This window comes from Pteropus medius, unplaced genomic scaffold, assembly GCF_902729225.1.
Source record: "Pteropus medius unplaced genomic scaffold, Ma_sr-lr_union100, whole genome shotgun sequence".
Lineage (NCBI taxonomy): Eukaryota > Metazoa > Chordata > Mammalia > Chiroptera > Pteropodidae > Pteropus > Pteropus medius.
Window position 1 is genome coordinate 11453908 of NW_024349799.1, and position 27909 is coordinate 11481816.

A 27909-nucleotide genomic window follows, 5' to 3' on the forward strand; every position below is an offset into this window, starting at 1 on the left:
CATTTCCCCGGTTGGGGAGAAACTTGCCTTGCTGTCAGAGATTTGCCATCTGGTTGCTTCAGACTCTTTTAGGCTGTGGTCTCTACCCTCGTGGAGTTCACATATTGCAGCCGGTGTCGTGCGCAAAGACAAGTGCCACACAGTAACTGTCATGCTCTGACAGGGGGACCTCTGAGCCTTCTTGACAGAGTGGAAGGAGTCCTAACCCAGTTAAGGCTAGAGGCTACAGGAGTTCTCATCCTTCTGTCTGATACTTGCCCCCTAATTTCCCTTTGGGAACAACACCTCCTCTGCTCTCACTCCATGTGGTTTGGGTTGGGCTGGCCTCATCCCCAGGCTCCCAGGATGGCCACATGCCCCAGGGCTTCCTGGCCCACCACAGTATTCCTGACAACAATGACTGGTTCAGGGACAGGCATGGGACTTGATCCAGGCCAGTGGAAATAAACCTTGGGCCTTGTCCTGGAACTGTTGGGCCAGGGACGTTTTTACTCTGCTGGGGCTGCTCACTGGTAAGAAATGAGCCTGGAAAAACTAGTGGTCATCTGGTCACCACATGGAGCAAGCCTGCTGGAGAATGAAGACAAGTTGGAGGAAACCGGCATCAAGAGTGGAGAGCAATGACTGGATACCAGGCGTGAAGCCCACTTTCAGTTCTGAAAGCCAAAAACATCACTTTCCTGCATAAACTGTTTGAGTTAGGCTTTTGTGGATCACAACTCTAAAGGTCCTAACAGTCACAGAAAGGCTGCAAAGGGGAGGTGGCAACTGAGTAGGGCCTTGAAGGATAAGTAAGAGTTTGCAGGCACAGAAGGTGAGAAGCACATTCTAGGTCGAGTGGGCAGCGTGTGGGCAGGTGAGAAAGTGAGCGTGGTGGGAAGGTAGGAGGCAGGAGACAGGAGATGTGGGTGGCGGCTGGATGACAAGAGGCCCTGAGGGTCTTCCTCAGTAATTTAGACATGGTCCTGAAGCTGGCTGCTGTGCTGGGGTTTTTCTCCCATGAGTGAGTGATTCCCCACACTTCAGATGAGGGCACTGAGGCTTAGTGAGCTATTGAGCAGAAGGTTTGCACTTTAGTGATCCCACTGAAAGTGCCACACAGGTCATGAGGCTCAGCCCCTCTAGAGACACAGAGGAGAGGTTTGCCCAGGCAGCCACAATGAAGGGACGGGGCTGGCTTCAACTTAGCATGTACTCAGTCCCAGGCCCCCTTATGTATTCCTTTCATTTTAGTTGTCTGAGAGCCTGGAGGGTGAGAAACTGAGGCAAGTGGGGTAAGCCTGGGGTTCTCAGCCTGGCCGCACATTTAAATCAAGTGAGGCGCTTTTAAAATTACAGCTGTCTGGGCCAGCACAGACCAATTAAATCAGCACTTTTTTGCGGAGGAGGGAGGGGCGGCTGACATTGATTTGGTTCAAAACCTCTTCAAGTATTAATGGACATCAGGGTTAAGAGCCGTTGGCCTAGGGCAGTGGTTTTCAATCACCTAGTGAGCTTGTTAAACTACACTTTGCCGGCCCTATCCCACACTTGCTAATTCCACAGGTCTGGAGTAGAGTCTGAGAATTTGCATTTCTAACAAGCGCCCAGGTGATGCTGCTGGCTGCTCCTGGGCATGCACTGAGAATCACTTGCTTAGCCCAAGTCTCCTTAAAAGCTAGTTTGAGTGAGTCTGGGTTTCAGGTGCTTCCCAGACTCGGATCCTAGGCTTGTAGAGCCAGAATCTAGTTCCAGCTCAGCCACCATCTGATCTTGGACTGGTCACGTCCTTCTCTGAGCCTTGGACAGCATTTTCTGTCAAGTGCCTTTAAAGCTCTAGGAATCTTTGGTAAGTCTGTGGCCCTCAAACATTTTAATTTTGGTAAAATGCAAACAGCTGGAGTGGTTTGGGGGAGAATAATCTGCTTTACTCAGTCTACCTATTCAAATGTCATTCTCATTTAAAAACACACTCACAGAAACACCCAGAATAATGTTTGACCAAAATCTGGGTACCCCATGGCCCAGTGAAGTCAACACCTAAAATTAACCATCACAGACACTTAGTGAAAAGTAGAGGGTTGGTAAGCCGGTGGCAGGTCAGTGTCCAGACTGAGGTGTTATATGAATCATTTAACCCCTCCCATCCTGGCACATGGTAGTCCTGGGAAAGGCACGCGAAGTTATTATTGTAAGTCTTGTGAGCTTCTTACTGGCCCTGCCTGTTCTCACTGGCACCATTAACCATCTTGTTCTCCTGTGCTCTGCTTGACCTGTTCTGTTGGGCCCCAGGAGTGAAATGAGTAAAATAAAGTCCAGAGAGAGTTGGCCAATTGGGAGATAAGTGAGATTCTCCGCTTCTTCCCAGCTTCCCTTCCGGGTGAGTGTGGTTGGGAGACGGCTTGGGAGCAGGAGCTGAGTCTGCCTTCAGAGCCTCCTGGATAGGGATGGGTCTCCCCTTTCCATGGGCTTTAACTCTGCTGCAAAAGCCCAGCCAAGGACAATGGACTGGAGCCCAGTGTGTCTGGAGCACTGAAAGACGCCTCTGGTCCTGCTCTGGGGGAGGCCAGGTCCTGCCTGGCACTGTCTGGAGGGTGACGTCTGCTGTTCTGGGTGGCTGTGTGTGTAGGTGGGTGATTAAGGATCGCTCTGGCTAATTCTCTGTATTTGTGTCCCAATTTGCCTACCCTTGCCCAGACATCCCCCATCCTTAGGTTCTGACTCCAGAACCTACCATTTCTTGCTGCTCTCATCTTTCTGTGGCTTTTTTGCTCATCCATAAGCAACTCCCTAACATTTAAGCTTTCTAAGAAAAAAAAATCCCCTTTTGTCAAAGTGGACCTGTGTCTTTTATGCTTGCTCCCATACTGTCCGTCACTGGGTTTGACGTAGTTTGGTTTCTTTAGTGCTAGGTCTGTGAGGATGAGAATGAGGAGGATTGGGTTGTGGGGCTCCCCTTTTAGATAGAAGGTGCTCCTGTGGCTGAGGAGAGGCCCCATGGGGGTGAGCTGTGAAAGGCCTTGGAGACCCTGGGAGGGGCTGGCTGGCCTGTAGAGAGAGACTTTCTAGAGAGGTAAAGGCCCCTTGCAAAGGCCACATCCCTGGAAGCTGCAGCCTGCAGTGCGGGTAGGTGCAGAGGGAGCATGGGGGGAGATGAGGAGGCCCGCGGGGAGGAGTCGTTTTCACCCTGTACACTTGGTAGCATTCTGACGCCTGCTTGGGATACGTGCAGGAACCACATGAGACATTAGTATGCATCTTCCTCAGGAGAGCAGGTGTTATGTCTTAAATGGCTTTTACGTTAAATAATTAAAACAAAAGGAAGGGAAAATGTGGGAAGTGAAATTAATAAAGACTGTTCTGGTATTTGAGGAAGTGGGGTGTTGGGGGGCTTTACAGACTCATCAGTATGCGGGGCGGCTGAGGAGGTAGAACACGTGGAGGCGCAGTGGGCAGAGGAGGCAGCTGATGTGATTGGGAGATTGGTTACATTGAGCAAATAAATCAATAAACTGAGGCTAGTGGGAGCCAGGTTTCCTACTGTTAAGAGAAATGATTTACAAATATGGAAAGGGAGAAGGCTAGAAAGGACCCTGAGGTGCTGAGAAGGTATGACCTCACTGACATGTATACTTACACACATTAGAACCGTGAATTTAATGTACATATGTACAGCTATATGCAAACATAGTTACGGGTGTGTATACATATATTTATATGTGTACATGCGTTTCTTAGTTTCTGGAGGGCGTAGAAGCAATGACATTCTAGCTTCCAGATCTCGGTTTCTAAATACTATTTTCCACTAAAATGAACCAGGGCTTCTTGGAGAAGTGGCTGCTTGCAGATATAGAGCAGGCAAAGGACAAGATGAATCTGGAACGTCTTGTGCCAGAAAGTAAGGATGTGCTCAAAGAATGATGAGGAAATGAAAGGATACAGGGATCAGCTTGAAGGGGCTCATATTGATCAAATCTGGGCAATTTGAGCATCAACATAAATAATGATAGTACTGGATAAAACTCATTGAATAAAATAGGAATCCATGTTGATATAATAAAGTAAATGAACACATTAACAGAAGGAAAGCTCTTATGAGATTGACAATAAATGCAGAAGCAGTGATAGAAACATAAGACAAATTAACATTAGGCAGCCGTCACAGTGGTGGTTGATTCGGGCTAGAGTTGTCAACGATGCTAGAATGGCAGGTGAAGTTTTGAAGAACAAGATATTGGTGTAATACTGGGATGTGTCCCCAGAAAATATTTATTACAAAGGGAAAAATGGTGATCTTCTGATAGAAACACCTGGCAGACACTGACATGCAGGTGATCAAAATTAACCTCACCAGTGCCGGGTGGATTGACTTCACGGGCTTCCTGATGTTAATGAAGCCTCACCTGTGCTATTTCTGCCAAGGACCCAAGTCTCCTCATAAGGAAACAGTAGTCAACCTCAGGTTGAGTTATCCTATAAAACGAAAGGCCTGGACTCTTAAAAACTCTTAAAAACAACTCTCGGGGAAAGACATAAAAGATGGAGAAAGAAAGGGAAAATGTTGCAAGTTGAAGGAGACCAGTGAGACATGACAACTAAATGCAAGATTTTCCTAGAGTGGATCCTAGATCAGAAAGGAAAAAGACATTGTTGGCACAGTTGGTGAAATTTGAATGGGGTGTGTTTTGGACGGTGCCGCTGAGCTGGTGTTGATTTCCTGATCTGGAAGGTTATGTTGGAGAGTGTTCTTGTGTTTAAGAAATATATTCTGGTGTATTTAAGGGTAATAGGATATCGTATCTGCTGCTTGCTCTCAAATGGTTCAGAAAAAGGCTAATGAATTTTTTTTTATATATACATACACACATATATCATAGGTGTGTAAAGAAAGTGTGTACACATGTATACAGTGAAGCAAATATGGAAAAATCTTAAGAGTTGGGAAACCTGGGTAAAAAGAATGATAGTTCTTTGCATTTTTCTTACAACCTTTCTGTAAATCTGAAATTATTTCAGAATTATTTTTTAAAAGAAAATCTTACTATAGCCCAACCAATTCAGAGGGAACTAAATAATGTTTTAGAATATTTCTTCTCAGTTTTTTATATGAATTTTTATGTAGTCAAAATTGTGTCTCACATACAATTTTATATTCTACTGTATCATTTAACATGGTAACATAAACATTTTCCATGTGTTATTATAAACACTCCATAAACATTGTTTTTAATGGTCACATAATGCCCCATCGAGAGGTTGTATCAAAACTTATTCTAACTATTGGACAGTATTCAGGTTGGACAGTATTCAGGTCATTTTCTTTTTAAAAAAATTATAAATCACACTGCAATGAAAATCTTTGATAATAAAGTAGTTTACATTTGTTTGTCTTAGGGTAGATTTCTAGAAACGAAATTATGAAGGATATGAATATCTTAAAATGATCGATGCGTGCCATGTTGCTTTCCAAAAGCGCTTTAGTAAAATAATAATTCCCAGCAGCGAGACTGAGGGCTAGTTTCAGCACACCCTCACCGGCGTTTTACAACTCTTTACTTTTTTGTTAGGTGAAGAGTGATGACTTATTTTGTTGTTATTCCTGTGATTTCTAGAGAGGTCAAAAATTTTACTCGTGGTTCATTAGACCAGTAGTGGTTCTTTGTTGATGTCACCATACTTTTCTTTGGCTCATCTGGACTGGATGCTTCTCCAAGGACTGGGGCCAAGTGACCTTTGTGTCTTGCGTAGAGTCCTCTTCCTAGGACTGCCAGCGCCCTGGTTCCTGTGTTTGGCTCTTTCTGGAAACCTGGGACTCCAAAGTTGCTCGTGTGCCTGGCTGACTTCTCATCAGGGACTGTTTGGGGAGCCGTGGCTGCCAGGCTTGGCTCGGGCCATTTTCCAGTTAGTCCTTCTGGCATTCCAGCACCCTAGGCTGTGAGCAACTCTCACCCACTTTCATTTTATTAGACCTTTTCCTCCTTTATCATTTTTGAAAAATAAAAATAGAATTATTGATTCCCCGTGATTATAAAAACAATATATAATCACTATAAAAATTCAGATAATACAGAAAGATGTAAAAAAGACAATGCCCTCCATAGTCATATAATTTAGAACTATCTGGTATTAATATTTGGAATATTTTCTTCCAAAATTTTTCTATGTACATAGGTATAAATTTTTACACGAAAGGGCTCACTTTTAAACATTTGATTTAAAAAAAGTTTAAAATTTTATTTTTAAAGGGTGATAGTAGATCTCAGATTTACATATACAGTTCGCTTTCAGTACTTTTTTGGGTAACAAGCATTAACGTAGCCAAGAATCACTTCATTCCACTTCTGTGTGTAATGTGCAACATTCCTGAACCATTGTGGAAGTGTGTGTGTGTGTGTGTGTGTGTGTTTTAGAAAACATTGTTTAGCAAATAATATCATAGCCCCCAAAAGACACATTCTGAAAAGGTAAGAAAGTTAGGAAAGCTTTGGTTTTTGTCTGGTCCTTGAAACCGTTAAGGATCAGTGTCCAGTCACCACTAGGTTAACAATCCATACTGATTAGCAATCCATTATTTCTACTGTAATTTTAAGTTTTGATTAATTTTAACATGGCATCATATTAACAAATCATTACTGACATGGATTTTTCAGTTTGCTTGAAATTATAAGCTGTAAGTGGAAAGAAGCGGCATCTCCAGGGGACAAATCTGTTCCCTGGTCACAAGTTGTCTCTTCCAGCTAGCTTGTGACAGGGAATTGTAGCAATGAGGAACCTGTTGACAAAGGACAACCAGAAAATATTTCTCTCAGTACAGGCTGGAATCTCGGTACATAAGTAAGTGGATGATTATTTGAAGTAGTACATATTGTAACCGGTAAGAATGTTTTTTCTCAGAGCTTACAGTAGAATTGAAGTCAGATAAAAAAGGAAAGTGGGGCAGCCTCATCCATTTAAAAAGTTCTCTTCATGGCCAGTACCAAGGCAGCAGCTTCTCTCCTAGAGATTGAGTCCTATCAGTAACTTGTAATGCTGACTTAGAAAAGATATTGATGAGGATAAAAGTTCTGTGTGTCTAGGCTGTGGATAGCTGGATCTCCAAAACAACTGAAATCCAAATTAATATTACCATAAATATAATTTTAACACATATGGAAGATTGGGGGTTTAGAGAAATTCAGGTGATAATTTTTTTAAAATTAAGTTCGTTGGGGTAACATTGGTTAACACAATCATATAATTTTCAGGTGTACATTCTCATTTGACTTCTGTATATTCTATTGTGTGTTCACCACCCAAACTATCATATATTTGATCCCCGTTCCCACTTCACCCTCCCCCTACTCCCCTATATTTGAGCCCTTCAGGTGATAATTTAAATAAATTCTTAAGAAAATTGGAGGATGGAAAAATGTAAAGAAAATGATGCGTGAAAGTAGACATGTAGTATTTATTAAATCTAATGCCAGAAAATATCTTGAAATAGTATATAATAGATATGTCTAAAGTTAAAGATTGATGAATGCTAGTGAAATGCCAAAGCAGTCCATAAAACATTGATAGGAGGGTTTTTGTTTGTTTTTGCCTCATTGCTCATGTGAAGATATTTAATAATCTTTTCCCAAGTATACTTCAGTGAAGTAGACAGCTAACATCTGGGGGCTGCTTTGTGGTAACTGGTACCACAAGATCAGCTCTATGAAGGATGAGGGCATATTTTAGAGTTAAATTTCAGAAGACCTGCTCAAGTACGTAAGATAAAGCCCTGCTTCATTTGATTTTTCTGTCCCCTGCCTTTTCTTTTTTGGCTGACTGTCCTCTTCCTATTGTGTTGTGTTTTATAGGCTCCCATAGCCTGCCTTCTGATTCCTTATATTTTACTTTATTCCTCTACAGTGCTGTGTGAATGAGCTCTGGGTCTTCTGCACAAGTGTGGGCTGAACCTGTGCTGTGTTTTGCCCGTGGGGCTTTTCTCTACAGACTTCTTCAGTGTATTGCCTCCTGACTGAAGGGAACAGTCTAACTGCTATGCCCAAGGTCACTGGAGGGATTTGGGCTCAGCTTGTGATCAGCCATCCTCGCGGGGCCATGGGACCTCTGAGCTTATTTTGTAGCTTGGGTGTATATGTGAGTTTTTGCCCAGAAAAATATATTGTTTCATCTACTAGTAGTGCAAAGTAATGTGAGCCAACATTAGTTGGATGCCAAGTATTCTGCTAAGTGCCCAGGTGCGGTATTTCAATACTCTTATGAGGTAGGTGTTGTTATCCCCACCTTCTAGACAGAGAAACTGAGTCTGAGTGGTTGATTCCCCAGTGCTATATGTCAGTAAGTGGCAGAGCTGGGTCTTGAGCCCAGGTCTGCCCGCACTCCTAACCTCTGAGCTGGGTGGCCTTCCCTTCTGCCTGCAGATGATAGCAGCATTTCCATGTGTGCCTTTTCAGGTTGTCCTCGGCTGTCCCCTCTTGCCCCGCCTGCCACCAGTCATGTGATTTTTATCATACATGCTGTTTTGTAGACTGCTTTTTTTTTTGTTATTGTTTTTGTTTTTTTTTCACTAACTCGCTTTAGCAAGGGGCAGGAGGAGCAAAATAGATGGTCTTCCATCTTGACCCCAGCTGGGCAGAGCCTCCCAGGCCTCTTTTTCCCCAGCGGAGCCTAGAACAGGAGTGACATTGGAAAAGTCTAGAGAGAGGTTTCTTTGAGACAGGCTCCATGGTGACTCTGTAGGCCACAGGCTGGGCCTTGTATGTGACCCCAGATCTTGGTACTGGGAGTCCCTGGAGTGGCAGAGGGGACCCACATACTGATTAAGGTTCAAATGGTGGTAGGAGATGGGGGAGCCCTGATGGCCTGAGCCAACTGCTCTCCCTAGAGGTTTTCACCAGAGGCTCCTTCTCAGTGTATTTCCACAGGAAAGAATTCCAGCCATGGGTTTCATGGTTTTTTGTTTTCCTTTCCATGGAATTTATTTTTTCCCAATTATGAAAGGAATGAAAATCATTAGAGAAAATGAGAAAAGAAGAAATAAAAAACCCAAAGAGCTTATGCCCTACAATAGCTGCCAACATTTTATTTGATGGCTGCTTCTTAGTCCACAGAGAGGTTGTACTGTAATTTTCTTAACCATTTCTCTATTACTGGTATGTCATTAGTTCCACCCTTACATATGATTCTGAGCAAAGGGATTTTAATGGCTATTTGGTTGTTTACTTACATATATTCTTAGAAGTGGCATTCTTAGAAGAAGATTCTTCTTAGAAGTGGAATTACTGGGTCGTTATTAAAACCTTTGACCAAAGGAAGCAGAATTATACCAACGTAGGCTCTGTAGGCTCCCACCAGAGGAATGGGAAAGACTTCTCAATGGATGAGTCAGATATGGTAACTCCAGGTCCTGTGTAGGTAGTGAGTTTCTTATTGAAAGTGTTCAGGCAGGGGTTATTAGACTGGTGATTAGCAGTAGGGGCAGAATTATTCCTCGACTGATCATTTTTGTAGTAGTGGGGATTGTTTTTGGTTGTCATAATGATTTGGGATTAAACTACTTCCATTTAGAAGGGCAAGTCTTACTGTGTGGGGGGCAGTTCTCACAACAACTTTCTTGCCTCTTTCCATCTTTCCAATGACTGCAAGAAATTGATGTACATTAAAAAAAACTGCTTATGATTTTCTGAGCCTAGAACCTAATGGTGTTTTACATACGAGCACAACGTTTTGTTTTTGCATTTATTAAATTTAATTTTTCAGAAGTGCAACTACTGGGCAAAACAAGAAAGATTACTTTGTGGTGCTTGTAGTTTTAACAAGAGTGGGCCACCGTTTTGGAAAAGCACAACATGAATGGTGATGATACTTATGATCTTTCAATTATCAACACGTCTCTATGTGCCTGCATTTGTAGCTATTGATCTATGGTGCAACACACACACACACACGATAGGTAGGTTTAATTTTCTTATATTTTGAATGTCAGATATTAAGTTGAATCACGTGAAATTCCTATTTTCATAGATTAAAAACAGTTTCATATCAGCAATTTCATATTCAACTTAATACCGAAAAATGTCTCACTTCTCAATGATTCCCTCTTAGTATATGCCCTACCACATGCCCTAGCATTCACATGTTGAAATAGTGTTTTATTACACTCCTTTTATTTTTTTACTTAACTTGCAGGTAGAACATGATAGTCTTTTGAACTTTCATGTACATGGGTCATTTTATCACCTTGTTTCATTTAAGAAGGGGAAATGAAGCATTAAAAATGTTTATAAAAAGGGTCGGGTCTGATTGGGCTGACAAATACAAAGTTTGATGTTTGCCTTCTGAAGGCAGACCTGTACTATCTTATCCTATCTAAGTGCACTGCTTTGGAAGAACTTTGATGCTGTAGTTACTGTGTTATTTTACAATTGGCAAGTCGGTATCCCCGCTGAGTTCCTTAAAGGTGTATAGAAACGGGAGGGAGACCGACACTGGGAGCATGTATCTGCCATGTGCCCCTATGCAAGAGACATCATTTACTTTAATCTTTACAGCACTCCATGAGGAAGGTTGGGCTAGCCATAGTTTGCAACTGAGGAAACTGAGGCTTAGAGTGGTTAGGATACTTGTCCAAGTTTATACAGTAAATAGCAGAGGAGGAATTTGAACTAACTTCTATGAAATTCCAAAGTAGAGTGGCCAGATAAAATACAAGATGCTCGGGTAAGTTTGAATTTCAGATAGACGACAAATCTTAATGCTACAGCATAAGTGTGCCCCAATATTGCATGGGGCATACTTATACAAAAATCTGATTTACGTTTCAAAATTAACTGATTATCCTGTATCATTACTGTTAAATCTGGCAAACTAAATCCAATGTCTAGGCTCTTTACCCCACTCTGCTCTGCCATTTCTCTTGCTTTTCTTACTCAGAATGTTGATCCATAGAGGCAGGAAGAAGCAACAGAGAGCCTCCTTGAGCGTTGTGAGGCCCCGGGGGCCTGGCCCTGATTGTGGAAGAGAAGTGGCTTTCCGGGCCACAGTCTTCTCATCTGTGAATTGAAGAGTTGAACTAAACCATCTCAAAGGTCAGAGAAAATTAACTGGGCTCTGACTATGTGCCAGGCACTGTTCTGGTTTCTTGGGCTGCATCCATGGACATAATTGACAAAGTTTTTCCTCAAAGAGCTAACATTCTAATAGGGAAGAGGTAGATAATAAATAAGTAGTAAGTAATATGCCAGCTATCTTTTGTTCAGCACCTCCTGTGGGTTAGGCCCTGTGCTGGGGACTTTATAAGCATAAATTCTTCTAGTGTCTCTTTTGGCAGGGATCCCCAACTCCTGGGCTGTGGACTGTATTGGTCTGTGGCCTGTTAGGAACTAGGCTGCACTGCAGGAGGTGAGCGAGCAAAGCTTCATTTGTATTTGCAGCCACTCCCCAGCGCTAGCATCACTGCCTCAGCTCCCCCTCAGATCACCAGGCATTAGCTTCTCACAGGAGCACTGGTCTCTGCAGCCCAAAAGGTTGGAGACCGCTGCCATTTGGGCTTATCCTATCTGACGTCCAAGGCTTGGCATGGGGCTGGCACACTATGGTGGGTCCAGGTTTTGTGGGGTAGGGACTCTAAGAAAAAGTATGTAACATTAGGCCTTTCTCAAGATCTCAGAAGGAGCCTGTGCAAGAGAAGGGCCATGAAACTGAAGCTTCGATAGCTTCACTGTAAATACGGCTCTGGGCTCAGTTGGTGGTTGTTGAATGAACAACCTTGTAAGGCACTTTCCCCATTTACAACTGTGGATATTGAGGTTCAGAGCAGGGAAGGATTTACCCAGGTTTATACAACAAGTATGTAGCAGACCTGATGGTGATATGGCTCAAAAGGGAGAGAATGAGATAGTGGAAAGCTCTATGCTTTGGATCAAGAAAGGCCTGGGTTTAAATTTCACCCTTGCTTTGACTTGCTGGGTAACTTTGGCCAAGTGTCTTAACCTCTCTGTGCCTTCGTGTCCTCATCAGTAAAATGGAGAAAGCAATATTGCCCCAGGAGGGTGGCTAGAGGTGGTCAATTAATGGTCATTTGAAGTAAAGAGCTCTCCTTGCTAGCAATAGCCCCCCACCCCGCCCCCACTGCCCAGAAAGGCCTCTGAGGTCCTCAGGGCTGCTTCAGCAACACTGGGGCCCTATAGGGTGGAATTGGCACAGGCAGAGAAAAAGTGGCACAGTTTTGGAATGACTCTGCTTTTGCCTCCTTTCTGGAGGGTGTGGCCTGATGGGCTTCCTTCCCCAACTCTCCCCAGCCCCTGCCGGTGTAGAGGAGAGAGGAAGTGCAGGAAAAGCAGGAGGTTCCTACGGTTGCTGGCTGTGTCCAACCCGGATATTTAGAGAAAAACCCAGGACAAATACCATTAACAGCTAGCTTCTTAGCATTTCATACAGGAGGGAACTGGAGGGGAAGGAAGGAGGAACTACCATCTGTGAGTCCCCTACCACATATACTTCATAATAGTAGTTACCAAAAGTATAGCATGTATGTAAAACTTTTTCTGCGTGTGGTAGGCACTATGCTTAGCACGTTATCTGCATTAACTCATTTAATCCTTACAACAACCCATTGAGGTAATATCCCCGTTTATAGACAAGGAAAACTGAGGCACAGGGAAGTTAAGTAATTTATTCAAGTTCCCCTAATAAATGATGGGGAAACAGGATTTATGATTGATCTTTATAAAGCAGGTACTACCATGCCCCTTTGACAGATGAGAAAATCGAGGCTTGGTTGAGACCAAGCCTAGATCACATAGTAAGTAGCAGAGTCTGAATTCAAACCCAGGGCATCTGACTCGAAAGTCCATGTGTTTCCTCTTCATGGGAAGCTGCCTCCCAGCCCAGGGCAGGGACCCACGTTCTGCTCTTCTGCAGGTCTGGGAGTCATTTCCTGAGATGATCAGAGTGAAATTCTAGTCTCGCCTTGACCCTAGTCCTAACTCCCTTCACCTTAGCTTGCTGCAGCTCCCAACTCAGCAGAAATCTGGCCTGGAGGCGGCAGAGGCAGAACGTCCCGTGGGCCAAGTCTTTTAAGGCTCTGAGAATGAACAGTAAGATGGGGAGTGGCGAGTGAGGTCCCACAGCCCCCAGCTGTCCTAACTGTCTGTGTCCCCTTTGCTGCCATCTTCTCTGTCTAGAGGCGGTGCTTGGTGATGCTAGTGAGTAAGTGATGGGGCGAGGAGGGAGGACCAGGCCTTTCCAAGGTGTCTTGTCAAAGTGTTTGAATGGCTGGTGCCCTGCAGAATGCAGACCTGGGTATGAGTCCCTATCTACCACTGTCTGGCTTGGCAACACTGGAGAAGGCACTCTCTGAACCTTGGTTCGAAAACAGTTCCTACCTGAAAGAGTCGTTTTGAGGATAAAACAAAATGACATGCGAAGAGCCTCGCAGAGGGCTTAGTATCTCATACGTACTCAATAGATTTTTCCTCCTCCTCCTAGGGCTGGAGGGGCTCCTTTCTTTCTCTTTTGCCCCTCCCTTTTATTTTCTTTTTAAAATGTAGTGGTAAAATATACATAACATAAAACTTGCCATTTTAACAATTAAAAAAATATATGGTTCAGTGGAATTAAGTACATTTACACTGTTGTGCAACCACCGCCACCACCATCCACAGTACTTTTTCATCATCCCAAACTGAAACTCTGTCCACTAAACAGTAACTCCCCATTCTCCACCCGCTCCCAGCCCTCGGTAACCGCTGTTCTACTTTGTCTTGAATTTGCCAATTTTAGGTATATCATATAAATAGAATTATACGATATTTATCCTTTTGTATCTGGCTTATTTTGCTTAGCAAGCCTTCCATGTTTATCCATGTTGTAGCATGTATCAGAATTTCCTTTTTAAGGCTGAATAATATTCCACTGTATGTATATATCACACTTTGTTTATCCATTTGTTTGTCGATGGACACTTGTATTTCGTTTCCATCTTTTGGCTACTGTGAATAATGCTGCTATGAACATGGGTGTACAAATATCAGTTCTAGTCTCTGCTTTTGATTATTTTAGATACCCAGAAGTGGAATTGCTGGATCATATGATAACTCCGTTTAATTTTTGATGCCCTTCTTAAACACCCGCCGCCCCTGGCCCACCCACTGCCCCCGCCTTGCCCCTTCCTGCATCTAGTCCAGCTCTTACCATTTGACCTTTATGCTAGGAAGTCCTCTTGGTGTGTTATTTCTTCTTGACCCAGTTTGGCTTTGGTAAGTGGCAACTTGAGAAGTTTTGGGATACCACTAGCAGCCAAGGCATGCCTCCTTCTCTCCATCCCTGCCTTGGAGTCCATTTGTTTAGGACTGGTACGCAGGTGGCTATCAGAGCAGCCACATGGGTCCTAGGGAGGCCTCTCTCTGAGGGTGGGAGAAGCAGGACTTTGAGTGTGACTAAGTGTGCTTATTGCTTGTGACTCTTGGCAGGCTGCAGACAGGACACCTCTGAGCAGAGCTGCTCAAATCTGATGAGATCACTCAGCAGCTGCCTCTTCCACCTATCAGTTAGATAGACCCTTCATGAGATAGCCTAGTGTCTGGGATGAAACTTGGCCTTGGGAGTCAGATACCTCTGAGCAAACTATTTAACCTCCTTCAGCCTCAGTTCACATACCTATCAAATGGGAATAACAGTAGTCCCCATCTCAGTGGGTTATTGTGCACAAACAGAGCAATGATGCACAGGCAGTGGTTGGCCCCATTGAAGGGTTGTGGTTACCTTCCTTGGTGACAGCCCAGAAAGCTGGCAGGGACTGATGCAGACCAAAGACTGTTGGCAAGTCCTATTCACTGCTCTGTCTCTCTGCCTCATCCTGTGTCTGGTCTTCAAGCTCTAAAATGGCTCTTCAGGATATTTTAACAAGAAATAAAATCTCTTCTGGGAAATTGGTCAATATATTGCCTTTGGAACAGCCTCTGCATTGCAGCACGAAGCCTGACTGGACTCAAGTGTAACAGCCACTATACGGTGGTGTGATGGGCCTTTGGAAGGCCCTGCTGCTGCCCTTTAGGTGTTTTCCAGGCTCAGTGCTCACTTAAGCCTGGCGCGTGTGCATGTGTGGGTGAATGTGTGAGTGTGTGTGTTTGCACATGTGTGCATGTAGAGGCAGTGGTTTGTCTATTCGCTTTTCCTTTTAAGGTTCCCTTTTGATACGTGAAGGAGACACAAATCCCTCGGAAGCATTTTAAGTGTAGCAGATGTAACTGAAAAAGATTGAAAATGGGGGCAGTGGCCGGAGCAGGTTTACCATTGATGAGCTAGGCCTTCTTAAATTGAGTGTGTGCCTGTACACACCACCTGGGGATTCTTTAAAATGCAGATTCTGATTCAGCAGGTCTGGGAGGGAGCTGAGCCTCCACCTCTATGACAAGCTCCCAGGTGGTCCCAGTGCTGCTGGTCTGGGGTTTACTGTGAGCAGCCATGTTAATCCTGTCTGTTCTTCAGAGTTCTGTGGCCCCTGAGGTTTTCCACAGGCTGCTTGGCTCTGCCTTGTGCCCAGTCTCACGCCAACCTCCTGGCTCCTTTTTTCAGAATTTCATTCCTTCCTCTCACCTTTTCCCTCACACTATGGAGTACCGGATTCGGGTTTCTACAGCAACTAGTCTCAAAGCCTGCTTCTGGCCCTCAGCTGCATTTCCAAATTCAATTACCTTCTGAGAAAAAAGACTTTTTAGTTTAATGATAAGAGCAATGTTCACTCATTATAAGAAACTTGAAAATCACTGAAAAGTGTATGGGAGCAAATGAAAAATGATCCAGAATCCTATGGCCCAAAGAGAACTATTGATGAGATTTAGATTCATTTTCTTCAGTCCTCTTTTTTCTTGTATATCTATGTATTTTAAAACTTAATTGAAATAATACAAAAGGAATATGCGCAAAAGGAATATAGTCTGCTTTCCTGTGCTATTACTGGTTCCTGGAAAAAAAATGACAAATATTCCATAGATATTAATAATTGCTAATGTTTATTGAGTCCTTAAGATGTGAAATCCTGGGGTAAAATGCATGCTTACCATCTCAGTTAAGTAATCATTTGTTTAACTGGCCTTCTATATAAATAATGCTGTGATAAACATCTCTGTACACATGCTTTTATCTATCTTTTTGATTATTTCTCTAGACCAGGAGTTGGCAAACTTTTTATAAGAGCCAGGTAATAAATATTTTATGTTTAGTGGACCATATAATCTCTGTCACAATTACTCAACTCTAAGTCGTAGAGCAAAAGCAGCCATAAACTATGTAAACGAATGAGTGCGGATGCGGTCCAATAAAATTTTATTTTCAGAAAGAAGTGGCTGGTTGGATTTAGTCCATGGGCCATAGTTTGCTCACACTGTTTTAGACTAGAATCGGTGAAAACTTGGCGATTTTTTTTCAATAAAAGAAAATACATTTAGTCGTGCCCAGTACAGGCTCAGTGGCTGTTTCTTCTCTCCTCCCCTCCTTCCCCACTCCACCTCCCCTTTCCTTTCTCTTCCTTCTTCTTCCCTCTTCTCCAACCCCCGGCCAAAGCTATTCATCTTCCAACCTTTTAAGAACGTAAAAACCATTCTTAGCTTGTGTACCATACAAAAACAGGCCTTTGTTAATCCCTGGACTAGATAAGTAGAAGTTGACTTCCTGATTCAGACAATATGAACATTTAAATCTCTTGAATGTCACCTAATTGCTCTTCAGAATAGTGGTAGCTCCAATTTACACTCACTGGCAGTGCAGGAAAGTGTCCATTCTATTCTATCCTCACTGTCTCGAGAAGTTTCTTTTGCTCAATCTTTGCTAATTCAATAGATGAAAATCTCATTTTCATTCCCATTGCTTTGATTACTAATAGGTGGAACATTTTTCCTCTTAATTATCCATTTGTATTTCCCATTCTGTAAACTTTTTTTGTGTGTTGTCTTTTTTGGGGGGGGGGAATGTTTTCTTTTTGACTTTGCATGACTTTTTGACAAAGGATTTTAAGTGTTATATTTGTTGCAATGATTTCCCCCCAGGGTTTTCTTTTGCTTTTTAATTGTATCTATGATTATTTTGATGGATGAAAGTGCTGAATTTTTATTTATCTTTTCTTTTGTGAGTTCCATTTCCTCTTTGAAACTTTCCCTTTTGGTTTTGTGAACATCAGCTCTCCCACTTTGCTCTCAGCCTTCTGATATCCCATAAACGACTTCAGGGATGCTGCAGAAAAATGTGTGCATTATAAATGCTTTCAGCTGAACTGTACAAAAATATCAAACTTTAGCACACATCAGAGTCACCTGGGGGGCTTGATAAAACTCGATTACTGGGCCCCACCTATAGAACTTCCGGTTCTGTTAGTCTGGGGCCTGAGAATGTGCATTTTAACCCATTCCCAGATGGTGCCGATGCTGTTGGCCTGCGGACACACTTTGAGAACCACTAACTTAAACAATCGAGACATTAAATTACCTCATAGGACAAAAAGCCCAAAAGAGGGTGATATCAGGGATATCACAGATATCAAGGTTCTAGGCCATGTCTTTACTTTCTATCAGCCTTTTTCTCAAAATTCAAGATGGTCGCTTTAGCTCCAGGCAATTCCAACTTAACCAGTATTCCAAGGAGGAAGAAAGGGGAAGGTGGCAAAAAGCTTTCCTTTAACAGTATTGGGCACATTGCCGCTTGGACCAAAGCTTACATAAGCAAACATCCAGTAAGAAGAGAGGGTGGATTTGGGGCAGGAGGTAGCCTTTGTTTTGGGAGTTTTCCTGCATTGAGTGGAAAAGCGGATAGTGTTCAGGCCCTTGGACCCGGGGACCTGTGCTCTGTCAGGATGCCTTTAAGAAACCTGAGTCAGGTCAGCTTGGCCTCCAGGCTGGTTCTGATCTTGACTTCACTGAAGTATTTGGGCTTCTGCCTTGTTTGTGATACAAACAAGTACCCTGTTCTGGTATTTGCATGATTTCTTGTCTGAATTCCTTTCTAAGTAGTTGGCTTGCATATAAGTTGGGAACCCTGCTTGCTTTTGCCGGTTCTCCTAGTCCTAGCCCCCAATTCCAGTTTGGTGCTGTGGAGCCTTACCACCTGTTGACAGGCATCCTGGGTACTATCTGCGTGGATTAGTGGAGACAACCTTCAGCTGGGCTGTTGAAGGCCCTGAGAACAGTGGACCCAAGCTTGGAAGGCTTGCTTGGAATGACCAGCTGCTCCATTTTACCTGTTGCTCCAACTTGGTCTGGTTGTCTATGGCTGTGTTTGAATTATTTCCAACCTTCCTTGGAGGGCCAGGGCTGGCTCAACCAGCACCATCTGGAGTGGAAATTGGGAGCAGGAAGTTTCTACCTCAGACAATAGGAAATACCAAAGGCTCAGAGGCATGGGCCAAGGTAGTGTCTGTAAGAAAGTGCCAAGGTCATAATGGAGGAGAAAATGAGGTAAACTTAACTCCAGAGGGGTCAAAGGTTGCTCATGTGTTAGATCCAAACTGGTTTCAACAAGAAAGCTAATTGGAATGTCCAGGGGTAAGGCTCACTTCAAGTATTGCTCATTGCATGGGTTCAAATGATATTGCCAGAATCTAGTCATTTCCATCTCACAGTTTGGTTTCCTCTTAGGTCACTTTATTGTCCAACTGGCTCCGCCCTTGTGGCCACAGGATGGCTGCCAGCATCTCTGGTGGCTACATCCTTCCCACTTTCTTTCCAGAGAAGAAAGAGAAAATTTACTTTCCTGATAGTACAGACAAAAGTCCCAGAACTGAGTTCATTAGCTCTGATTGGCCTGATTTGGGTCATTGTCCTCCTTTGAGACTGACCACTAGGGTCAGGGGAATGTGATGTATGGATTGATTCAGGGTTCGGTCACAGGACTAACCCTAGAATTGGGTTAGTCAATCCCACCCAAACCATGTGGGTCAAGAAAATGGGTCAAGAGTGCTCTCTGAAGGTATTCAGGGCCACTCCAAGTGGGAGAAGGAGGGAGCGGATGCGGGAAGGCCACCTACAAATGTCGAGTCTAATTGGAGGTTGGAATCAGACGTCACAGTTGAAGACATAAGGTGATGCCACGATTTTAAAATCAGAAGAAAGCAAGGGATGGAGAGGAAGGGATGTGTGACTGAGTCAGGCTGCTTAAAGGGCCAGGAACAGGTCCCCACCTGGCTGCGAACCTCTTCTCTCCTGTGTCTGCTCCAGCTTGGTTTGAGGATCCAGTTCCATGTCCACTAATTCCAATCTCGGCACTTCCCAGCCTGCCCATCCTGCTTCAATGAACTCTTCAGGGCCTGAAATGGGACTGATATCTTCCTACTCAAAGATTCAACCACTCATGATTCAACCAGTGTGCTTATTCTTGGCAATAAAAAATGCTGTTTAGAACATTCACTGCTAGTCAGGACTATGCCTCCTTCAAAAATCCTTTGGGCTTACTGCCCTTGTTATTTTCTGTAACTCAAATACAATTTGTCAGCCCATGTGATATATTTCAGCTCGAGTTTAGTCCCAGAAAAAGTTTGTGGCCGCAGATGCATTTGAATGCTTTCTATTATCATAAGACAAAACTGATATAAACCTGGTATTTTTTCCACTAGGGCCAAATAGAGTACCCAAGTTATAAATTAGCACTCCTCAGGTGCCTATTGACATCTTCTCTCTCTGCTACCTTTATGGTCTTCCTTCCTTTTTTGTCCCTAATTATCATAGTCACCATTGTGTTTAGTCTTGGGAGCCTCCTAAATCCTTTTGGAATCAATCAGAGAAAATTCAGGGGAAGTAAATAAATAACATGTGACTTGTTTTCCCTTATGTATTGGTTTTCTCAGTGTGGGAGAGAAAAATGTATAATTCAGGCATAAACTTTGTCTGATTAAGATCAAATGAGGTTCTCTTATTCGTTCTTTTTTCTCTTTTCTCCCCCTTCTGTCTTCCTCACCCCAACCCCTCCTCCTTCCATTGTGAAAGAGCGTTTGATCCTTTTTCTGAAGGGGAAGGAGAAACGTTGGGAGCTCAGAAGTGGCTGGTGGAACATGCCTGCCTCTCAACTTCCTCTGGGGTGGAAATTCATTTAAAACTTGCAGTTTCCAAAGTGGCTGCCAAAGCCACAGCATTGCAGGGGGAGGAGGGGTACTCAGAATCTCCAAGGACAGGCTACAGCCAGGCAGTGGGGGTGGGGAGAGGGCATGCCTTGCAGAGCCCATCCTTTGGAAATATCCTCATGGGGTAAAAGGGAGCGTTCATCTGAGCTGATAAGAGTCCAGATGCCTTGCAGCCTTGACTGGGTCTTAACTTCCGTTTGGACACCTTCTCTATTAAAACCCATGGAAGTCTCCTATTTCTTTCTTTAAACTCAACCTCCTCTTTCTGACTCGCAAAACTCTCCATAATCTAGGTGCATCCTACAAAGAATATCTTCGTCACTATCACCACCCAACCCAACTCTTAGCCTTAGTTCTCCTTTTACCTTCCCAATGAAATTTGCTTCATTGGATTTGAGTAGAAGATCTGAACTTGAGTTCTCAGCTTCTTAATTGCTCTATAACCTTGGGCAAGTCCTGTGCCCATTCCGAACTGTGAGTTTTCTTTAGGCAAATGGAACCAGTGGATAGCCACTGTGTTCTGGAAGCTCAGCATTCATTCTCACCCACACTACTTTGGTAGCCACACCCTAATTTTCTTCTAGGAACATCCCCGACACACTTTTGCTGTGTGGAACTCTGAGTGGACTTAGTTCTGCTCCCAGCTTCAGGAGTAGAGCCTGTGATTTGGTCCAAAGCTAAACAGTGCACCCCAAGCCTCCATACCCTCTGATTGCTTCAATGGGCAGAGCTGGTCCAACTGGAGTGAGTCCTAGGACTTCTGCAGGGAATGCTGGGACTCAGACTCTTGCTCTTTTCAGCTGAATTTGAAGCTGGAAGGATGCGATTGGCAGTCTGAGCTCTAGGATCAGGCCTGAAAACTGACCACCCTGAGGGAGAAGAGCTGAGCTGGGGAGAAAGACACCTGGTTGGTCCCAGTTAGTGTGGGAATGACAGTGCTTGGTTTGCTTTTCTCCTCTCTCGGTCCAAATCCTTCCCGACCTTTCTTTTCTCCCTCCCTCCCTCTCCTGTTGCTCTGTCGCACAGTGTCTTGATAGCTCATGCTCCCTGTCTCTCTGTGTCTCGTCTGCCTGTCTCTGTCTCCCTCTCTACCTCCCCTTTTTCTTTTATCCTCTTTCTAGTAAAAAAATAAAAACAAAAAAACAAAAACACACACATAACACAAAACTTATTACTTTAACCATTTTTAAATATACAGTTTAGTAGTGTTAAGTACGTTCACATTGTTGTGCAGCCTTCTCCAGAACTTTTTCGTCTGGCAAATCTGAAACTCAGTCCCCATTAAACAACTCCCCATTTCTCCATATCCCCAACTCCTGGCATCCACCATTCTGCTTTCTGTCTCTATGAGTTTGGCTACTCTAGTATGTACTACCTCATATGAGTGGAATCATACAATATTTGTCCTCTCATGTCTGGCTTATTTCATTTAGCATAATATCTTTAAGATTCATCCATGTTGTAACATGTCAGAATTTCCTTCCTTTGTAAGGCTGAATAATTAACTGTGGATACACCACTTTTTGGTTATCATTTATCAGTCAATGGACATTTGAATTGTTTCCCCCTTTTAGCTATTGTGAATAATGCTACTATGAACATGGGTGTACAAATATCTCTTCTAGACCTTGCTTTGAATTCTTTTGAGAATACCCAGAAGTGGAATTGCTGTATCATATATGATTCTATTTTTAATTTTTTGAACTGTCATATTTTCCATAGTGGGTATACCATTTTACATTTCCACCCACAGTGCACAATGGTTTTAATTTCTCCACATTTTTGTCAACACCCTTCTTGACCTTTTAGGCAGCATAAAGTCACCTCCTTTAGGACACTGATCACTGACCCCTCCGGCCCTCATTGGTACCCATCACCTAGAATACCAGAGATGCCACACAAATCTACTCCTGGTTATATGCAGGTCTCTATGGTTTCAAGTAGACATTTTAGGTTTTTCTGAGCAGAGTGAGAGTTTCCTTGAGGTTAGGCCTCTCTGAACCCTTGGTGTCTAGTGTGGAGCTAAGCACCCCAGACGTATAGAATCATTTCCTGTTAGATGTCATTATGGAACTGTTCTTTGCAGAGATTTTGTTTTTGGAACACCTAACAGTGTCTGTCATGCAGAAGGCAGATAGGGACAATAAAACAGTGTGGGCTTTAGATTCCAGTCCTGGTGCTTCCCTGGATAGCTGTGACCTTGGGCAAGTCACCTAAGTTCTCGCAGCTTCTGGTTCTTCAGCCATAACATGAGGCTGCATTACTTCCCACACGGGCCTGTGTACTAGTTGAAATAACTGGTGTGAAGGTGCTCGGTATGTGGGAGTTCCCTTCCCTGCTTTCCCAGTGATGGTGGAGGCAGGTGTCACACGTGAGATACAGAGATAGAGAGACCGATATGTTGGGTTTTGAAATATTTGGGGGTAATTGGCATTCCTAGACAATCCCCAAGTTTGTTTGTTGTTGGTACTGACCTACGGTTTTCCCTATCAAAGGGGACCCAAACTGCTAGTAAGTGACTAAATAATTCAGCTGAGTTTTATCTTGACATGACGATTGACACATCCAAATCCAACTCGAGACTCACTGCAAATATTGCCTCCTCCAGGAAGCCTTCCTTAACCCCATAACACTTGCACACATCTCCATGTTAGCTTGATTGGCTTATTTCCCTGATGGGGTGTGTCAGCCATCACACTCTTGTATGTTGAAGTCAGCACATAGAGGACTCTTATGAAATGTTTGTTGAATGAATGACTAAGTTTTGAGCCAATACAGGGAGGCTAAAAACAAACAAACAAAACAAAACAAAACAAAACCCATCCTGGAAGAATGTAGCAGGAGAGAAGCATTGAAGGGAGCCTAGAGAGTCCACAGCAGACTCCTGGATAATTGAAGGGCACCCTGATTTCCCCATTCAAATTCTGGCTCCTGAGGTTATATAGCATATCCAGTGAGAACTTGGGCTTGAATTTAGATATGGGTTTGATTTTTAACTCTGCTACCTACTAGCTGAGTGATTTTAAGCAAATTATTTAACATCGCTCAGCCACCAGTGGTGTAGCCCAGTTAGCCCCCACCAAGGCTTTGCTCACCGGGAAGCTCTCCTCAGAGACCCCACCTTCCCTGTATGCCCCTTTGGGGTCAGCCTCTTCTCTAGGCTGCCTGCCATTTACACATCTGAGAAATATGCAGGCCAGTGGAAACACACATCCTCCAATCTGCTTGTTCCTCATGCAGGGGATTAAAATCTGTCTCATCTTCCTAGTTTGGAATGCTGAATATTTGGTCAAGGATTCAGCTCCCCTTTTTTATGAGGCTTTAAGAAAACCCAAATTAAACCCTGATTTGTTTTTAAAGATGAGAATTTTTAATCTTTCAGCATTTGGCTCATTTTCATTACAGGCTTAGAGAAGCAACATTAAACAGATTCTGTTTCTTAGCATACTTGGCTTTTTCTCTGGTGTGTGTTAGAAGGGGTGACAAGCATCTAGAGGTTGCCCCATGTCTTGTCCTACTGCTTTAGCTTGCTCGGGTGACCTTGGCCAAGCTTCCTTTCTCCGCTGACCTTCCTGTCCTCATCTGTAGAACGAGGGCCTAAGCATCTCGGCCTAAGACTCCTTGAGGGAAGAAGGTGATTTAAAACTCCCATATTTTAGATGGAGGCTCAGAGAAGGGAAGACACTTACCGAAGGGCACACAGCTATTAACAGGCAGAAGCAGCCCAGGGGCTTCGGTTTCTAGGAGGGCACTCTACTTCCCTAGAAACCCCATTTTCCCTGAGAAATAGAGGGCCATCAATGATTCTTATATAATTTTCAAGCCCTCTTTCTTCATGGGTAGAGTTCAGCAGACTTCAGGATCAAGTTTGTTTTTTCGGGGTCATTAAAAAAGAGGGAAGAAAACCCAGATATGGGGAAATTGGGATGTGTTTACACTAGACTTGCTTCCTTATTAGATGTACCAAAAAGAAAAATGTTTGATTTAAGCCAAAACAATGTGAAAACCAGTAGCCCTCAGGATGTTTCCCCCAGCCTCTGATAACTACTTGTGATAACTGTCTGTAGAGTAACCAACCATTCCGGTTTGCTCCGAACTGATGGCTGGTTAGTCAGCAAAGAGAAAGGCATTCTGGTACGGAGAGCTTTGGCTGGTCTGAGTACCAGCTCTGCTGCTTGTATTATGAAGCTTTGAGAAGGCCAATCAAGCCCTCTAAGCCTCAGTGTTCTCATCTGGCAATTGGGTTTAAATGAGAGAATTAATTTAAAAGGCCTATTTTAAAAACTGGCACATAGTTATTGCCCAGCGAATGTTAAGTCTCTTCTGAGGGAAAAAAAAAGCTTAGATTATTTCTTTTTTCCTTTGGTATCTTTTTATTTTCAGTTTTATTGAAGTATGATTGACAAAATTGTAAGATATTTAAAGTGTACATCTGTTGATTTGAATTATGTATACATTGTGAAAGGATTCCCACCATTACTTAACACATTGATCACCTCACATTTTTATCTTTTTAGTGTGTTTGAGAAATTTTTTTCTTTTTTAAATTCCAAGCATGTGGAAAGAGAGGTACAGCTGATGTATTTAAGGAGGGGTTTATAAAATCATGCAGTATTTTCCTCAGGGGTGGGTATGTTTGAGTAAATTACCACGTCTTGTTGAATTCTTGGGCAAAGCAACCATATTGTCACTTCTTTTTCTTAAAATTTTTAGAAAAGTCTCATGAATCAGCTTTGGGGTTCGGAAGGGAGAGGTAGAGTCCGACACCAAGTGGCTTAGCTGGTACAGTGAAAAAGAGAAGGGTCGTTGGCATGAGATCTAGTTTAAAACCCCAGCTCTGCCACATCCTGGCTGCTACCGTACTCACCTGTAGCACGTGGGGCTATATGGACTTGGCAAGGGTTTCCTGTGGCCTAGGAGAGAGTCGATGTTGTTATCTCTTGGGAGCTCAGTGAGTATTTTAGTCTTGCCTACTTGGGTTTCTATTTCAGAGGCCCTGGAGTCTCAAAGTCTTTTCTGTGCCATTTGAGGCTGGGTTACAACGCGTTTGGAGAGTGTATTGGCTGGGATGGGAAGCCAGCTCCCTGATAGAGAGCAGATGGTTTTCTCTTGGGCACCTGGAAGTAAACCCCAAACTTTTGGCTCCAGAACCTCAGAACAACCACGCCTCATGCTGGCAGCTGGGCCCAGGGTTTTGGCCAATCTCAATCAGTGAAGATCAAAGTCAGCTGCCCCGCAGACCTCCCTGGCGGGTTTGTCCTGGGCTTGTTTCACGTCTTGGAGCGCTGTATCTTCATTTCTCCTCAAGCCCGCAATTGGGTGTCCTGGATGATCTGCAGGCTGTTTGGAGGGTGAGGGGGTCAAAGCTCTGGCCTCTTTCTTTTTCTCTTGCCAGCTTTGAGCAGCAGCAAGACAGTATGAAAAGTGGTTCATCAGTGGTTATGTCCTTTTTAATGTAGCCATTCCACTATGGCTACTTTAGGTGACTTCCATTGTAAGCAACTTTGCGATGAATGCTGCAGACGGGCCTAAGTAACCCTTCAGGGAAGTAGGCAAAGAGAGAGGCCATGTTCACTCTACAGATGAGATTTCTTGAGAAGGGAAGTTGAACAATTTAAAGCAAAATTGAAAGCATTTTTAAGGAAGCCTTCCTAAAAGATATCCTACCTTTTCCTGTCTTAGCAGAGCATACTGTTTGGACCCTTTCTCAGGCATCAAGATTAATATTAGAGCCCTCACTTATTGCCCTATAGTGCTGTCATTGCTGGTGCCTTGGATAATAAAGCTACTTCTGGAGGCAGGGTGATGGCTGAGAAGCAAGCAAAATCTCCTGACCTCATTCCAGGCTGGGTAGTGGTGGCAACCTCATGTGTGTCAACAGAAGACATAGATTTCAGCTCTGGCTGGGTCTCAACTTCCTTACATAGACCAGAGACGGACAGTCCGCAGTGCTTGTTGCTTTTTCAGTCATTTTGGTTATTTTCAGCTTAGTAAATTTGGTTATTCTGCGTGGCTCTTTCACACCTGCCATGTCACTGTTTATGTCTAGTTTTTTTTTTGGCATTTTGGGGGGCCAAGTTTGGCCTTTACTTCTTTGAACATAGTAGGCATTGTTATTTACAAACCTGTCTGATAATGCCAGGATCTGGAGTCCCTGTAGGTTTGTATCTCTCGTCTATTTTTTCTACCAGTTGTCACTCATGGTGCCTTGTCTCCTATGTACTTAGTTATGTTTGAGTGTAGGATACTGTTTGAAAAATTATTTGTAGAAATAACTTGAGGATTAGTGTAACAGTGAAATGCTGACTCTATGACTGTCTTGATTCCAGCCCGCATTTCTCCCATGGCCTTTGGGCGAATAGCTTCTGCTATAGATAGGCCGATTAGAGAAATTCTGCTTAAGGCTTGAGCTTTTGGCAGGGATTTGCAGGAGCCTCAAGATCTGACTCAGATTAGCAGGGGTCCCAGAACCAAGAAACAAAGATTTAGAGATTTCTCGTTTTTCCTTGGATCCCTGTTGGCGCCTAGGTGTCTCGGAACCTTTGCCCTGCTCATTCTCCTTTCCCTTGACATAAAATCCTGAATTCTAGGCTCTCTTAAGATAAGTTCTGGGCTCAAGATGGGTTTGTGGAATCTTTAAGTCTTCCCCACTCCAACTTCTTGAGTTGGCACCTTCTCGTTCAATAAACCTTTCCTTACTCCAAACTCTGATGTTTTGAGTATTTGTCTTTTGAAGCACCTGGGCACACAAACCTTAAATAGATAACACTAGGATGGTGCTGTCTTCCTCTCAAGAGGATTTTAAATTTCTTTGCAGGTACTTGGGGGCTCTAGAATCTGAGATAACCTTGATCTAAGTTTGAGACTTGAGATTCCTGGGATCCTCAACTGTCTGGAAGCAGGTGGCAGTTCTTGTAAGAGCTACTTTACTTCTGGTGCATGCTCCAACGGGGGAGGTAGCCCTGTAGGCTTTGTAAAATTTTTTTCTACTTCCCCCTGCATGTTCTAAAATTTCTACATACTGATTGTAGAAAATTGTTTTTAAATGAAATAATCATGCAACCAAAACTAAAGGGAGAAATCATTCAGTCCCTGAGTTTCTACATGTGAAAGTGACCAGTTCTAGAGGAGATCCCACCACGTGGTGGATTAGCACTTACCTGAAGAAGGCGAAGGTGCTAAAGAAAGTCGTATCTACTTGAACCCAGAATAGAAAGCACAGAGGTTACAGACCTTTGCTCCCACTTGGTGACTTCAAGACCTCCACCAGGTTACCTGTGTTAGTGGGATAAATCTCCCCCTTATCCTCCACGTGAAGCTCCACAAGTAGCAGACATCACTACTCAGTCACAGCACTTGATTTTGATCTCCCCACATTAACAAAAACTTTATCCAGATAATATGCAATACGTTGAATGGACCGTAATGTATTTGATCATTCTAATGCTGGGTATTTGGGTTGTTTACATTTCCCTCTTATTATGAAATATTTGTAAGGAACATCTTTGTGCCTAGCTTTTGCCAGCATTTCGAATTATTTCTTTGAGGGTAGCTTCCTAACAGTGGATCAAACGATATGAACATTTGTCAGGTTTTTGATATATATTGCCAAATTACTTTCTAGAAAGTGTATTCCAATTAATATGCTCACCAGAAACATGTAAGAGAGCCTGCTATATTCCTTCCCACCACCAGGTATATAATTAAAATAAAAGCATTTGGTTAATTTGGTAAGTGAAAAATGGTATCCCCTTGTCATTTAATTTGCATTTTGCCCTCTCTTTTTTAATACAGTTTCCTTCTTGGTGAAATTACTTTTTATTCAGTTAGCATCTCTT